Source organism: Ceratotherium simum, chromosome X, assembly GCF_057802395.1.
Source record: "Ceratotherium simum simum isolate JZ-2026a chromosome X, ASM5780239v1, whole genome shotgun sequence".
Lineage (NCBI taxonomy): Eukaryota > Metazoa > Chordata > Mammalia > Perissodactyla > Rhinocerotidae > Ceratotherium > Ceratotherium simum.
The window spans coordinates 110,318,869-110,332,476 of NC_141940.1; the positions used below are offsets into that span (position 1 = coordinate 110,318,869).

Here is a 13,608-nt window from a genome sequence, read left to right on the forward strand (position 1 = left end):
GTGTGTTGATTGAATATCTGAGTGTTACAGGATATTCTGCCAACTGAGTAGGCTCTCAATATATCATGAGTCTTTTAGAAAAATGATCCATCATGACATAAGGAAAAAAAGTCCTGCAAAATCATTTTACTGGATAAACATAGGACTCAGGGCTAAGAGGGGGATATTCCATGCATTGAGTCAGGGAGAAACATTTTGGAACATGCTATCTGGGTGTCCGTGCTCACCATGCTACCAGTAGTTTGAGGTGGCTAAGTCTAAATCTCTGCTTTGCTGTTTTCTCCTAACAGAAAGCATGGCCTTACCCTCTCTCCGCCTTTCAAAATCCTTCCATCTTTCAAAGTTCTCTTAAAATACTAGTTCACATATCTAAAAAGCTTTCTGTGACTGCCACACCAATATTAATTTAACTTGATCAAACAATTTTATTTGAATTATTTCATTGAGCAAGTTCCTACTGTGGTCAACAACTAGGAGAAACTGAGCAAAGAATTCCCTGCTCTCAAGGATTTTGTGGTCTAATAGGGTTGGATAAATATACCTAGGATTAAAATATGAACCTGAGTAAGGGAAATGCCAGAGGCAAGGTCATAATAATGGTGTAGGGGCTCAAAAAAGGCATAGATGATATCTGGTTGGTGTCTAGTCTTAGAACACCTTTATCCTAGAGTTAACATCTTGCTATTCTCAGCTTCTTTGCTATCTAATGTTATAGATATCTACATGATAATGATATGAAAATATTATATATCAGTTTTTTGATAGCCTTTTGGTCACTGGGCTGGACTGTTAGAAGTCTCCTTCTTTCTTCCTTGGGATGGTCTTAAAGTTTTAAGCTTGGTCAAAGAAGATGGTCACTCTTTATTCTGAGAATTCCTGAGTAATGCCACTTTCTTGATATCAAACTAAGTGCAACTCAGGTTTTTCATTAAGTTAAACTAGCTTTCTTTCCAACGCATCTAAATGAGGAGAGTTTAGGTATATTATTCACTTTCAGCACCAGGGACAGATCCACTTAAACCTAGTTACTCCTCCCCCTTCCCGCCCCCATCACTTCTAAGTTGGTTTTAGAGAAATTTTAAAGCTAAAAAAGTTTCTTTAAACTAATATAATCCAGGGGGTTGATAATCTTTTTCTAAGCCAGACCAATTAAAACGGAAATAAATTTAAATTGGTGGATCAGTAAATCCAATGTGATCATGTTTAAAATTGTGCCCAATACTTTTATGCCTTTGTGATGTGTTTGTATGGGGAGGGGGACATTTAAAGGGAAACGTTAGAACTGAGTCTAAAATATAATCTCTTGAATTTTAGGAGTAATTCTGCTGAAAACTTACAGGAATGATAGAAACTGGGGAAGAGAACATTTTTATATGTTTTATGTGCTAAGTTTAACCCTAGACACTTTCATATATCTTAGCCTATGTAATTTGCAAAACCACTCTATGGGCTATTAAATATTGTCAAAGCCATTTTAAAGAGAGGAAACTGAGGATTAAGAGGATTAAATATCTTGTGCAGGGTTACACTGTAATGGAAGTATAAATAGATTCCAGGCCTATCTGATATCAAAATCTATGTTTTTCTATTCAGTCATTCTTCTTTTAAGCAGAAAATTACTTGATTCTTTTTCTAAAATGCCTTGACCAGATATCATAATGTGTAAAAAACATCTTAGTCAGATAACATAACATGCCATGAATATTATAAACAATTTAATGCTATTTCTGTATTTGCTATTTATTTAATAGTGTCGTAAAGTGGCCATATTGTGGCCTATCCATTAATCAGTTATTCAATGTTTAGATTCATTTCTGATGTTGGTATTCCTTAGAGGAGTTCTGTGGACCAACAAAAATATTGTTATGGAACCCAAAGTGTTTGCTGATCTAATCCAATCCAACCCACTCTTTTTGCAGATGGCAAAACTTCTGCAGTCCTTGTCTGGATTCTACCAAGAAAAATCCCTCAAAATGTTAAAATGGAAAACTGTCAAGTGGTTCCAAAATACATAACAGAAAAAGCAACCAAATAGACTCTGACCTTATGCCTGTTAAAATTCTTCCATTTTTTAGTGGTGCACCAGTAGTCGTTATACTGCAAAGGGAAAGATTCTTTCTCTTCCTTTACTTTACTGTGTAAAGTGAGTAGAGACCATTATAATAACCAGATCCATTGTCTTACGTATGAACATAGGGGACATAAGAAAGTAGGGGATTTCCTGATAGAACTCTTAGCCTCAGGGCAGTCTTTCTTTGATGTTTATATATTTAATCCCTTTAAAAATTGTACTCCAGAGCATAACCTAAGAACAAAGCACTTCATCCCTTCTGTTATTAGAACTGTATACTTCTTGCGTTGACTTTTAAAAGTGACAGAGCTACAAGGCATTCTATTCCCCATGGCTGATCACTTCCTTCTAGTGAATGGCATTATGTTGGTGAACCGATTAATAGTCAAATCTGATTTACATATTCACAAATATTAGAATTGTAGAAAAGTTACATCAGGAGGCAGCTCCTAGGAGAGGTTAAGTGAGAGAAGAAAAAGAAAATCAAAGATTCTTTTTTCAGACAAAGCACAGGACTTGGCATTTCTAGGGCTGCTTTGCTTCCACCTTCAGGCATCTTTTGAATATTGTAAAGGGGATTGTTCTAGATATGGAAAAGTCTACTCTACCATGGATCAAAAGGTTTAGCCTCAGGTGAATGCCATTACCTTCTGTAATGTGCCAAGCAGCAGAAACTAAAGGAGTTTGGCTACTGGCCTAGCCATCAGCAAATATGGTCTCCTATCTAGCTCTGTCTCATCATTGTATTTCAGATTTCTGTCCATAAAATCAGAATAATAAAGATGATGATGATATCTCCCTGGTAAGGAGATTTTCAAGTGTAAAATATAATAATGAATGTAAAGTACTTTGAAACAACCACACACATTATTGGGCTTGATAGTTCCAAGGCACTTTACTAAATGTGGAGCATGAAGACATGTAAAGATCTTGCCTTTGAGGTGTCCACAGTGCAGTGGACTGAGGCCAACAAATGAAACAACAAAATTGTATAGTGTGGCAAGGACATTGGTGCTATGGGACCAGTGAGAATGTTCCCCTAACCCAACCTGAAAAACAGAGGTAGGGTTTAGAAAAGCTTTGAAGAGGATGGGTAGAGATGCTGTCTGGTGCTCCATCCTTATCCTCTTGGCCCACTCTAGAAGTTCACTCTAGGTAGTTCTTATATATGCTGATGGCTTCCTACCTCTATTCTCTGGCCATAGGGCAGGCTGGAAGTGCCAGGGTGCTAACACTTCTAGGAGTGACCCTCAGTTAATGAGGGAGAGTAAAAATAAATAAATACCCAAATTCCTTTGCCTCTTTGTGGGACAATTCTGTTTCACACAGCCTCTCAAAGACTTCCCAGCAGAGTTGACCCCCTAGTCACCTACAGCAGTAACCCATTCATGAAAACACCCTTTATTGGCTTTTCTCTCTTCTCCATCTCCCTGCTCCACTCCCTCACTCTACTTTCTGGGGATCCCCTCCCAAATAAACCACTCACAGCCACATCTTTGTTTCAGGATCTGTCTTTGGAGGAACCCAACTGAAAACAGGAGATGACGTCCACATGGAGTCTCAAAGGTTAGTAGTTAGTCAAGCCTAGTGAATCTAATGGTATGTAAATTATACTTCAGTAAAGCTGTTGGGAAAAAAAAGAATTAGCCAACCCACCCTGGAGGGAAAGAATATTCCAGGCAGAGGGAATAACATTTGAAATTATAAGAACGAGATAGAAAGCTTAGTTTGCTTTGAGAACTGCAAATAGTTCAGGATGGATAGGGAGTAGTTTGGAAAAGTAGGCAGGAGCTGGGTTAAAAAGGGACTTATAAACGTAAATAAAGAGCTGGATGTTTATTCTGAAGGTGACAGGGAGCCACTTCAAGGCTTTAAACAGGGGAGTTTATGGCAAAGTTTATGTTTTATAAAGTTACTCTGGTGGCCACAGGGAAGACGGATAAACGGAGGGCGAGAGTAGAGGCAAAGAGGTTAGTTACGAGGTCACGAAAGTAATTATGACAAGAAGAAGTTAGGGCCTGAAGCAAAGTAGAGGCCAGTGAGATGGAAAGAAAGAGAAGGATTGATGTGTTTTTAGGGAGATAAAATTGGCAGGACATAAATGATTACAGAATGGAGCTAAGATACTGCATCACGGTTTCTGAAGACACAGTATCATTCCAAAGAACTATGCTAGACCATAGCCAACCCTAGAGATAGTAGTTTATTTTTACCAAGTTCCACTGGAGAACAGAGCTTCTTGTCAGGGTGATGAAGAAGGAAAGGTGGATTGTGTTAAGCTCTAAGTTACAAAAAAAGGGGATTGAATGCAATAGTTTGAACATGAGAGCTGGACAAGAGAGGTCAGTGGGCTTGGAGGAGTCCGCAAGGTGGAGGATAAAATCCATTAGGCCAAATTCATAATATGGTGATTCATGTGGATTAATAAATGTCCTTGCTCCCAAGGGAATTGAGTTATATCTTAGGGCCAGTTGCTTAAGTGAGACTTCATTTGGAGGAGAAGGAAAGGAGATAAATGAGGAGGAAGGGTAGGGGAGGAAAATTAAATGCATGGCTTTCATGGTTGAGATTTCCCAGAAACCTCCCTCGTTGCTTCATCTCAATTCTCTTCATCTTTATAATGCACGCGTGGGGATTTCCCTTCTGATGACCCTCTAGAACCCATCCTTGAAGTTGACCAAAGACCATCTCCTCTATACACAAGGCCCCCATTCCCTGGTGGCAGCTTATACTACATACACACGCACACACACACACCCACACAACTGCACACCCTGTATGTGAATGCTTTAATTTACACAATTAGCAATCACATTGAAGAGAATATGCACCAATATTTTATAGTGTTAAACACTCATTCTTTCATTGACACCTGTGTGGGAGCGCTGTAAATACGAGACCATTTTAGTGATATATTTTTAGTCCTATTGTGAATTATGCTACTATTAACATTCATGTACACGTTTTTATATGGATATATGTTTTCATTTCTCTTGGGTATATACCCAGCAGTAGAATAGCTCTATGCTTAACATTTTGAGGAACTACTAAACTGTTTTCCAAAGGGCCTGAATCATTTTACATTCCCACCAGCAATATTTTTTGTTTGCTTGCTTGTATGTTTTAATCATTATATGTGATGGTTTTTTCTTTACTTATTATTAGATGTTAATTTTACAAAACCTTTGCAATCTCTTTCTTGATTTGTCTATCTTTTAAATTCTCCTTTTTGGTGAAAGACTTTTTTTTTATATCTTAAAATGTTACTTGAAAATCCCCATAATATCCTAATAAGAATTAGGATAATGAGATTGTCTAGAAAATGTACTAGGTTGGACCAATGTATTGCTTGGATAGACGTGGGAAGCTCATTGTTTGGGCATTCTGAATTTCAAATTGTGATGTCCACATCTTGCTATGGAAGCCCAAACCTTCCACAGAATCTCTAATTTGAGGGGATTCTTTTCAGCCATGGAGCAACAAAGATGGAATACGGAGACCACTATTATGCTCTCTCATTTTATACTCAGAAGGGGAAAGAAAGGAGTGAAAGGCCAAAGGAGGTGAAATACTCAGAGAGAGTTGTGGGAAGGCCATCAAGACATAATATGCTGACTATTGTTTATAGCTTCGATGGTAGCCGGAGGGCCAGTGCCTCAGGTACAATAGTGGGTCTGGTTTGGACCCACTTGAAGCTTGTCCAATGCATTTCTTCTCCGTTCTCCAGTTCAAACTACTCTCCCAGTTTACTCCTTCCAGTTCCACCCTATATTTATTCATCCAGTCCCCGTCATTCTGGCCAGTGGGTGGTGAAGAAAATTAGGGAATAGGGAAAAGAGAAAAATAAGAACATATGTGTTCACGATCCTTCCCCCACTTCTTCCCCTCCCTATTTATTATCAGTCCAGTGGGCATTCTGTTTCATTTGCCTCACCTGAAGTGGTAACACTTTGGTTTCTATAAAGCAGTTGTGTCAACTAAGTAATGAACCCCCTTATAGAACAATAAAGGTGAAATAAGGTGGTGACAAAATCCCACAGGAAGGACTGCAACTAATGTTATTAAGTGATACTTTTTTAGTGAAAACTCCCTCCACTCTAATATTTATTTATTAATAGTCCTTGGGAGTTTAAAGAAAAGAAATACCTTTTTATTTCTCTGGCTTGGTCTCCTGGTACTCATAAAGGAATCTAGGCTATGCTTTATGATGCCAAAAACCACCGATCAATCCAGTCAATTTGATAATAGAACAACAATCAACCACATTATTTGGCATTATGTAGACAAAACAGCTAATTGTTTGACTGAAACATTCACATGCAAATCAGTTATTTTGACATCATATGGGCACAGTCCAAGTCAATATTTAAATAGTAATTTAAAAATCATTAATTGGAACCATATTTGTTGATTATCTCATATATACAGAAAATTTTCTCATTTAACAGATGGCTCTGCATCAATCTCATCTTAGAAATTAGTAAACACAGATTTTTCTAACTGTGGAAAGGAAGTAAATACATAAGAAGGGGCCAGAGGCAGAAGGCAACTTAAAGATAACTCTGAAAACCGAGGCAGTGATAATTCTTTAGTGGTGGTAAGATGATCTGTGGAGGACATGGCACTTGGAAATTCAAACATTGGAGGCTGCAATTGTTAATCTGGCATATTAGTTTGCTAGAGCTGCCATAAAAAATACCAAAAACTGTCTAGCTTAAACAATAGAAATTTATTATCTCACAGTTCTGGAGGCTGGAAGTCTGAGATCAAGGTGTTGGCAGCGTTGGTTTCTTCTGAGAGCTGTGATGGAGAATCTGTTCCAGGCATTTCTCCTAGCTTCTGGTGGTTTGCTGGCAACCTTTGGCATTCCCTTAGTGTAGATTCATCATGTTCACACGGTGTTCTCTCCGTGCGTGTGTCTCTCTCCGAATTTCCCCTTTTTTATAAGGACACCAGTTATATTGAATTAGGGGCCCACTCTACTCCAGTGTGACCTCATCTTAACTAATTACATCTGTAATGACCCTATTTCCAAATAAGGTATTGGGGGTTAGGACTTCAATATGTGAATTTGGGGGGGATACGATTCAGCCTGTAACATCTGGTAAGAGATCAATACCACCTCCACAGAGGCCCAGAAGTGTCTGTGAGCTCTGGCAAGAGTCATCTTTGATTGGATGTTTTTGGGTGAAGGTAAGGGCAAAGTAGAAATCTGCTTTGGATGCAGAAATCAACTGGACGCTAGGAACATATAATCCTATTTTCTCACTTAATGCTCTTCTGATGCCTCCTCTCCACGTTGGAGAGAACTAGGACTAAAAGTTACTTTAAGATTTGGGGTCCAAGAGAAACTTGAACTTTGGTGAATCGCTCACATTTTTTGAGTGTGTTTTTGATCTCCTCTAGGCTTGAAGATTATAATGCGAGAATATTCCTACTTTGGGTGTTTCATATATTTTCCAGTCCAGCTTGAAGTTTTGTGTCAGATGATTCATGAGTATTTTCCTTTTTTAACTTTTCATAAAATTCCTCTCTCCCACACGAGGTATTCTCCCCAAGAATTTTCATATTCTTAACCTAATAAATGCTCTTTTGGAGTCTTCCCTTCTACTTTATTTGAAAACATGCGTCCTGGTTTGCCAGCTTACTTGCCATATCGCCTTCCTCAGCCAACACCATGGCCATCTCCACCCCATTCTCACCCTTGTGTGGCTTTCTGTTTGGATTTGGGAGAATCACTTGGCTACCATTTACCACCTGGAAGAAATGGGACAGACGGAGGTCATCCTTTTCAATATCCTAAACACCTAGGTTAGAACCATCATGTCTGAGTGGTCAGCCCTTGCTGTGAGTGATGGATTGTGCTTTGCAAGGCTATCTCTTTCCTGAGAACATTACTAGCAATGCCCTGGTAGACTTTTTGTGAGTAATTTCACAGGATGTTTGTATCAGTGTTAGACTGGTGTTAGAAGGCATCTTGCTCTTACCTGTGATAAACCCTCTTATCTTGTTCTGTTTCATTTGAGAACTTCTTCAGAAGTGGCTCCTTTTAGTTGTTGATGATTTTTGTTGCAAAGCTTTTAGTAAGAAAATAATAGAGGCTATGTATGCATGGTGCAAGAACAATTGGAGAGTGGAGTCACACCACCAGGCATTTTGGTGGGCAAAAATCATCGGGGAAGCTTTCATTTGGCACCTCTTGGCTAAGTGTTGTATATTTTTATACATACATATTTCATTATTTGATGTTTATGTATCTGCATATACAAACAAAATGATGTTCCTTAGTTGTCAATTGGAAGTTATTGAAGTAAAACATGGTTGTCACTATACAAAGCAATGACCAAAGGTCTATTATAAGACCACTTTGTGCATCACTAGGGGGGTGCAAGGAGGCAAAAATCCAAATTCCTGTTCTCAACGAACTCGATGTCTTGGTGGGGAGATAAGATTCTTCATTTATTCAACAAAAATTTATTAAGCACCTAATATGTGCCAGGTCCAATGTGAGAAATGATATACGTGTTAACTATGATATGACACCTATCTCAAGAAGGTTATAGTTTACAGGAGGATGTAGAGAAGTTGACAGAAGGTGGCAAAAGTGTAGTGAGACCTTAATAGAGGAAAGCATAAGGTATTGCAAGAGTTGGTATTAGGGGTGTCTAATTCAGGCTGAGAGGGTCAGGAGGCTTCCTGGAGGTAGAAGATAACTAAGATCAATGCATAACAGTGCCATAAGTGTTCAGCACTAAATGAGTGGTGCAGGTGTAAGTGGTATTCAAAGATGGAGAAGGTCGCTTGATGTGGGGTGATGAGGGGGCACTTCATGGAGGAGTGGGTTTTGAGAGAAACTGTGAAAGTTAAGGTCAAAAACTGCACATACCTGGCTACCCTGCTACTGTGCATTGTGAAAACTCTCTGTAGGGAGTTGGGGTGATGAGGCAAACCAGGGATCTAGTATAGGTCGGAGTTAGATATAATAACCAGAAGAGAAGAATTTGACATTGAATGTCAACCCAGCTAGCAGTGCTATCCAAGGGTTGTCACCTGTGTCATCAGTATTTGTGTAGGCTAAGGGGTTGCTAGGGAGAGTTGGGCTTCACAGCAGGTGAGTTTGGGAATGGAGCAATGTGGTTAATTTGAGTTGATAGATATTGGAAAGAGGAGGCTATTCTGGTGTATGAGTTAGGAATGCTTTTGAATGCAAGTTACAAAACCCAACTAAGAGTGGCTTTAACAAAGAAAAAGACTTACTTTTCTTGCATAATCCAAAACCTGGAGGTAGCCAGTGGGGCATTGGGTCAGTGGCTCAAGAATGTCAGAGATGGCATCTCTGCCATTCTCTTGGCCTTCTCTTCATGTCTGTTGCCTTATGGTTGAAATATGACTCTCACAATTCTAGACGTCAGATAAGCATTTCAGAAAGGAAAAAGGGGGGAAGTTATGTCTGTTTCTTTAATAACAAAAGGAATATTTTTCCCAGAAGCACCACAGCAGATTTCCCCTTATGTCTTAATGGCCAGACCTTTAGCACGTAGCCACTCCTAAAATCAAGAGAGATTGGGAAAGAGACAGCCTTTCAGAAAGGGAGAAGAGGATTGGAAGTGAGTGTTGGGAAGACCAAGCAGGAACTAAGATGTGTGTGTCTGTGTGAGTCTGTGTGTGTGTGTGTGCGCGCGCCCTCTCTCACAAGTGTACTCAGGGTCGCTATGGCTACCTGCCCCCTGAGCTGGGGGTGCAGGACTAGGTGCAGTAGCAGGAGCGGCCTCAAGGGGGGAACCAAAGAGAAGACCACTCAGCTGGGGCCCACACAGGGCTCATTTCATGATTCTTTGGGGTCACTCCTCTGCACCATCGTTGCTTCTATATCACACCCCTAGATCCGTATCCTCACCCTGCCTCTCAGATGTTGGCTTTATCTTTGGTTCTGGCCTCCCTCGTTGGCCCCCTTCTCTTCTCACTCTGCCCACACCTGGAAAGAAGTCAGGACGCTGACAGTGGCAGGGCCTGAAACTCCTGCCAGGCCTGGAGGCTGTGCCAACCATAAGCTCCCTCTGGGTATGGTTCAGAGTTGCCAAGTCTCACATCCCAGCCAGACAGAGAGGAGGAAAATCACAGGGACTTGAGTGCCCAATGGTCAGTGCCAGGCCGGTCAGTGTGGAGCCAGACTGGAGTCACCCTGGGATAAGAAATCTGTTCTCTGAAGACAAGTTTGATTCTGGACTTCTGCATTTTCTACACGGCTTCTGCCTTTCCCTTTAGCATCTTGGTAAACTTTTACAGAAACTCCAACCTTGTCATCTCAGAACTAAAAGAAAAAAGGAATTGCCCACATCACACCAATGAGACCCTCTCCCTTACCTCCCAGGCCAAGAATGGGAGAAGCCAACCTGTCTCAGCCTGAGATTCTGATAAGAATAGAGTGGTTAGTGAGAACAAGGATGATTTCTACTGTCCTCTCACAAGGGCATTCATTTAGCAGTGATTCTCAACCAAGCAAGGTTGCTCGTGAGAATGGGGAATCAGAATTTCTGGTGAAGTTGACATGTGATGGTTTAAAACAAAGCAGCACTTTGCCCCATTGATTGGTTTTTAATCACAGTGTTTAATTTATTTTGCATTTCCGAGAGTATTAAGGGGGGCATGAATGTTTATTAAAAGTTTGCATGGCCCACGAAAGCTGAGAAACACTGCTAGGGACAGCGACACAGGACAGAGTGGGGCGTTGTGTGGAGACAAGTAAGACAAACCTTATTTAAATTGCAAAGTTGCCTAAGACAAAAACTTTGCTGAGGTATCAGTGAGAGGATTTGGCCACTTTAATGCGGGACCTAAGGCAGGAGCTAGGCTTTGGAAGTCTGGTAAAGCCTATGAACTCACGCTCAGAAAATGCTTTTAAATGTATAAAATAAAATACATAGGATAACAGAGGAAATCAATTATATTAAAATACAGCTATCAAAATATTACAAAAAACAGATTTGTGATCGAGTAATACATGTGCTTCTTTATTAGCATGTTAAATAACAGAATCTAGCAACAGGTCTAATAACTGCTACAATTCTGAAGTAGTGATGAGTGTTAACAGTATTTTGAAATATCTGCAACAACTGAAATGTGACATGAAAACAACTGTGAATTTTATTGGTCACAAAGTCACAGGCACTTCTAATACTGCTGAGGGCACCTGCCTCTGTTGAGTTAGAGATTGAAAACAAAAAGGTAAATTTTTCCCATCCAAGTTATGGACCCCCTGAATTCTACGCACAGTCCTCATGGGGGTCCTAGAACTCCCAGCTACAGAGAGGAGAAAAGAGGGGACTACACAGTGGCAGGTTAACGTTGCAGTTAAGGAGGGCACGCAGAAGACCTGACACTAACCACAGGGGCAGCTCCGTCATTGTCCCGGGCACTATCCATCCTTTCACGAATGGCCTGCGGTAGAAGCTGAACTCCATTTTTTGGGTCTGTTTGGACTCTTAGATAACGCCAAGTCAGGAAATGGTGCTGTTGACTTTTTACTGGCAGTGGACTTGGTTATCTTGCAGGAGATTAATAGACATAGAGTCTGGTCCAAGCCTGTGAGGGTTTCTGGTGATGGTTTGCTCCCAGCCTTCCTGCCCTGACTGGATCTGATGAGCATTCACACGGTGTCAGCCGGTGTAACGTTTATTGGCCTCCTCCACAAACGTGCTAAATGCAAATGAAAAGCCAACATCTAACGCAAAGGGAAAGGTACAACAAAATGATTTGGCTTTGGGTTGTCCCTCATTCTGAACATGGCACTGGGTGTCTAATGGCTAGCACACATGGAGTCCTCAGTCAGAAGGTCACCTCAAGACTCGTGTTAATCGTTATTCTCATTTTGCAAACAGAGAACGAGGACTGGTGATGAGTTCAAGGCTGAAGAGCATGTCAAACAGAGTGTGATGAATAGAACTTCCAACCAAAGAAGCACAATCTTTCTGGCCCTGGATGCAGTTAGTTATACTTTTAAAAGCAAGTCCAACAATAAGCAAGTAATTATTGAATGCCTGGCACATGATCAGCAAGGTGGCTATGGGGACCTCTTCAGCTATAATGGTTAGGCAAGGCCTCTCTGAGGAGGTGACGTTGGAGTTGAGAGCTAAATTAGGAGAAGCAGGCAGCCATGCGAAGATCTAGGTAAAAGCACTCCAGATAGAAGGAATGGCATGTCAGAATGCCCCGAGAGAGCAGCAAATGTTGAGGGACAGGGACAGGTGGAACGCCAGTGTGAGTGAGAGGGAACCTGTCAGGAGGTGGAGCCAGAGAGATAGGTGAGCCCAGGGCTTGGAGGCCCTGGAGGTCACAGTGAAGAGGTGGGATTGTGGTCTGGTTGGAGTGGGAAACCACTGGAGGGGTTTGAGCAGAGCAGCCTGCTTCATCAGCACGCTCTGACTTCTGTTTGCCACCATAGCTCTGGCTGCTGCATGAGGATGGACTTTGCAAGAGTACGAAGGAGGCGGACGCAGTCTCTTGGTAGGGAGCCGTACTAGGGTTGTAGCTGTGCAGATAGTGAGAAGTGGCCAGATTCTGGAGGTATTTTAGAGGCACAGATAACAGCACTTCCTGATGGATTAGATAAGGGGCATGAGAGGAAGAGTGGCACCAGGGATGACTCCTCAGTAACATGGGGAGAAGTTTCTGAGCAAGGGCAGGCTACCTAGAGGTCTGCCATAACTGGCAGCACTGTCCGTGAGAAAAACGGTGAGTTATGTAAAGTTTGTCTTGTGCCCTCTGATACATGCCCCTGTGACCCTTCTCAATGCCACCACCTTCTCAGTCTCTAATTTCCTTTTTGGCTTCTCAAGGGTTGCAACCATACACCTCTTTCTTATTTTTTTTTTTTTTTTTTTTTTTGCTAAGGAAGATTAGCCCTGAGCTAACATCTGTGCCAATCGTCCTTTTTTTTTTCCACTTGAGGAAGATTAGCCCTGAGTTAACATCTGTGCCAATCTTCCCCTACTTTATATGTGGGTTGTCACCACAGCATGGCTGATGAGTGGTGTAGGTCTGTGCCTGGGATCTGAACCCATGAACCCAGGCCGCCGAAGCATAATGCACCAAACTTAACCACTACACCATGGAGCCAGTCCCAACCTCTTTCTTAGAAAGCAGTATAGGAGTAGTAGGTAGAGGGTAGGGTTTGAACCCAAAAGGACCAGAGCTTGAATTCTGGTCCTGCAATTTACTTGGTGTGTGACCTGGGCAACTTGCTTCTTTGAATATCAGTTGTTTTTCATCTATAAAATGGGATGAAAAGAGTTATCTCATAGAGATTTTTGGATACTGAATAGCACAATGAATGAAAAGTGCCCAGCCCAGAGCAGGCTCTCAGCAAACTCGTCGTGACTTCAATTTCAACTTACCTCTCTTATATCCTATTTGGGCCCTGGCTTGGTGACAGGCTGGCTAGCTGTTGACTGAGAAACTAGATCACGTTGAGCTGTCACCCTGGTTCTCAAAGCTGGCCACACATAAAAGCAACTGGGGAGCTTTCAAAAACACTCACA

The 13,608-nt window shown here is 41.2% G+C and overlaps 1 long non-coding RNA gene across 2 annotated transcripts in view; it reads left to right on the forward strand.

Annotated features, from left to right (window-relative positions):
- LOC147911990 (uncharacterized) overlaps window positions 1–13,608 on the forward strand; it is a 253,393-nt gene that overhangs the window by 4,795 nt on the left and 234,990 nt on the right. For both annotated transcript variants that reach the window (XR_015550611.1, XR_015550612.1), the window contains exon 2: window positions 3,577–3,637. This is a non-coding gene — a long non-coding RNA (uncharacterized LOC147911990). The remainder of the gene's footprint in view (window positions 1–3,576; window positions 3,638–13,608) is intronic.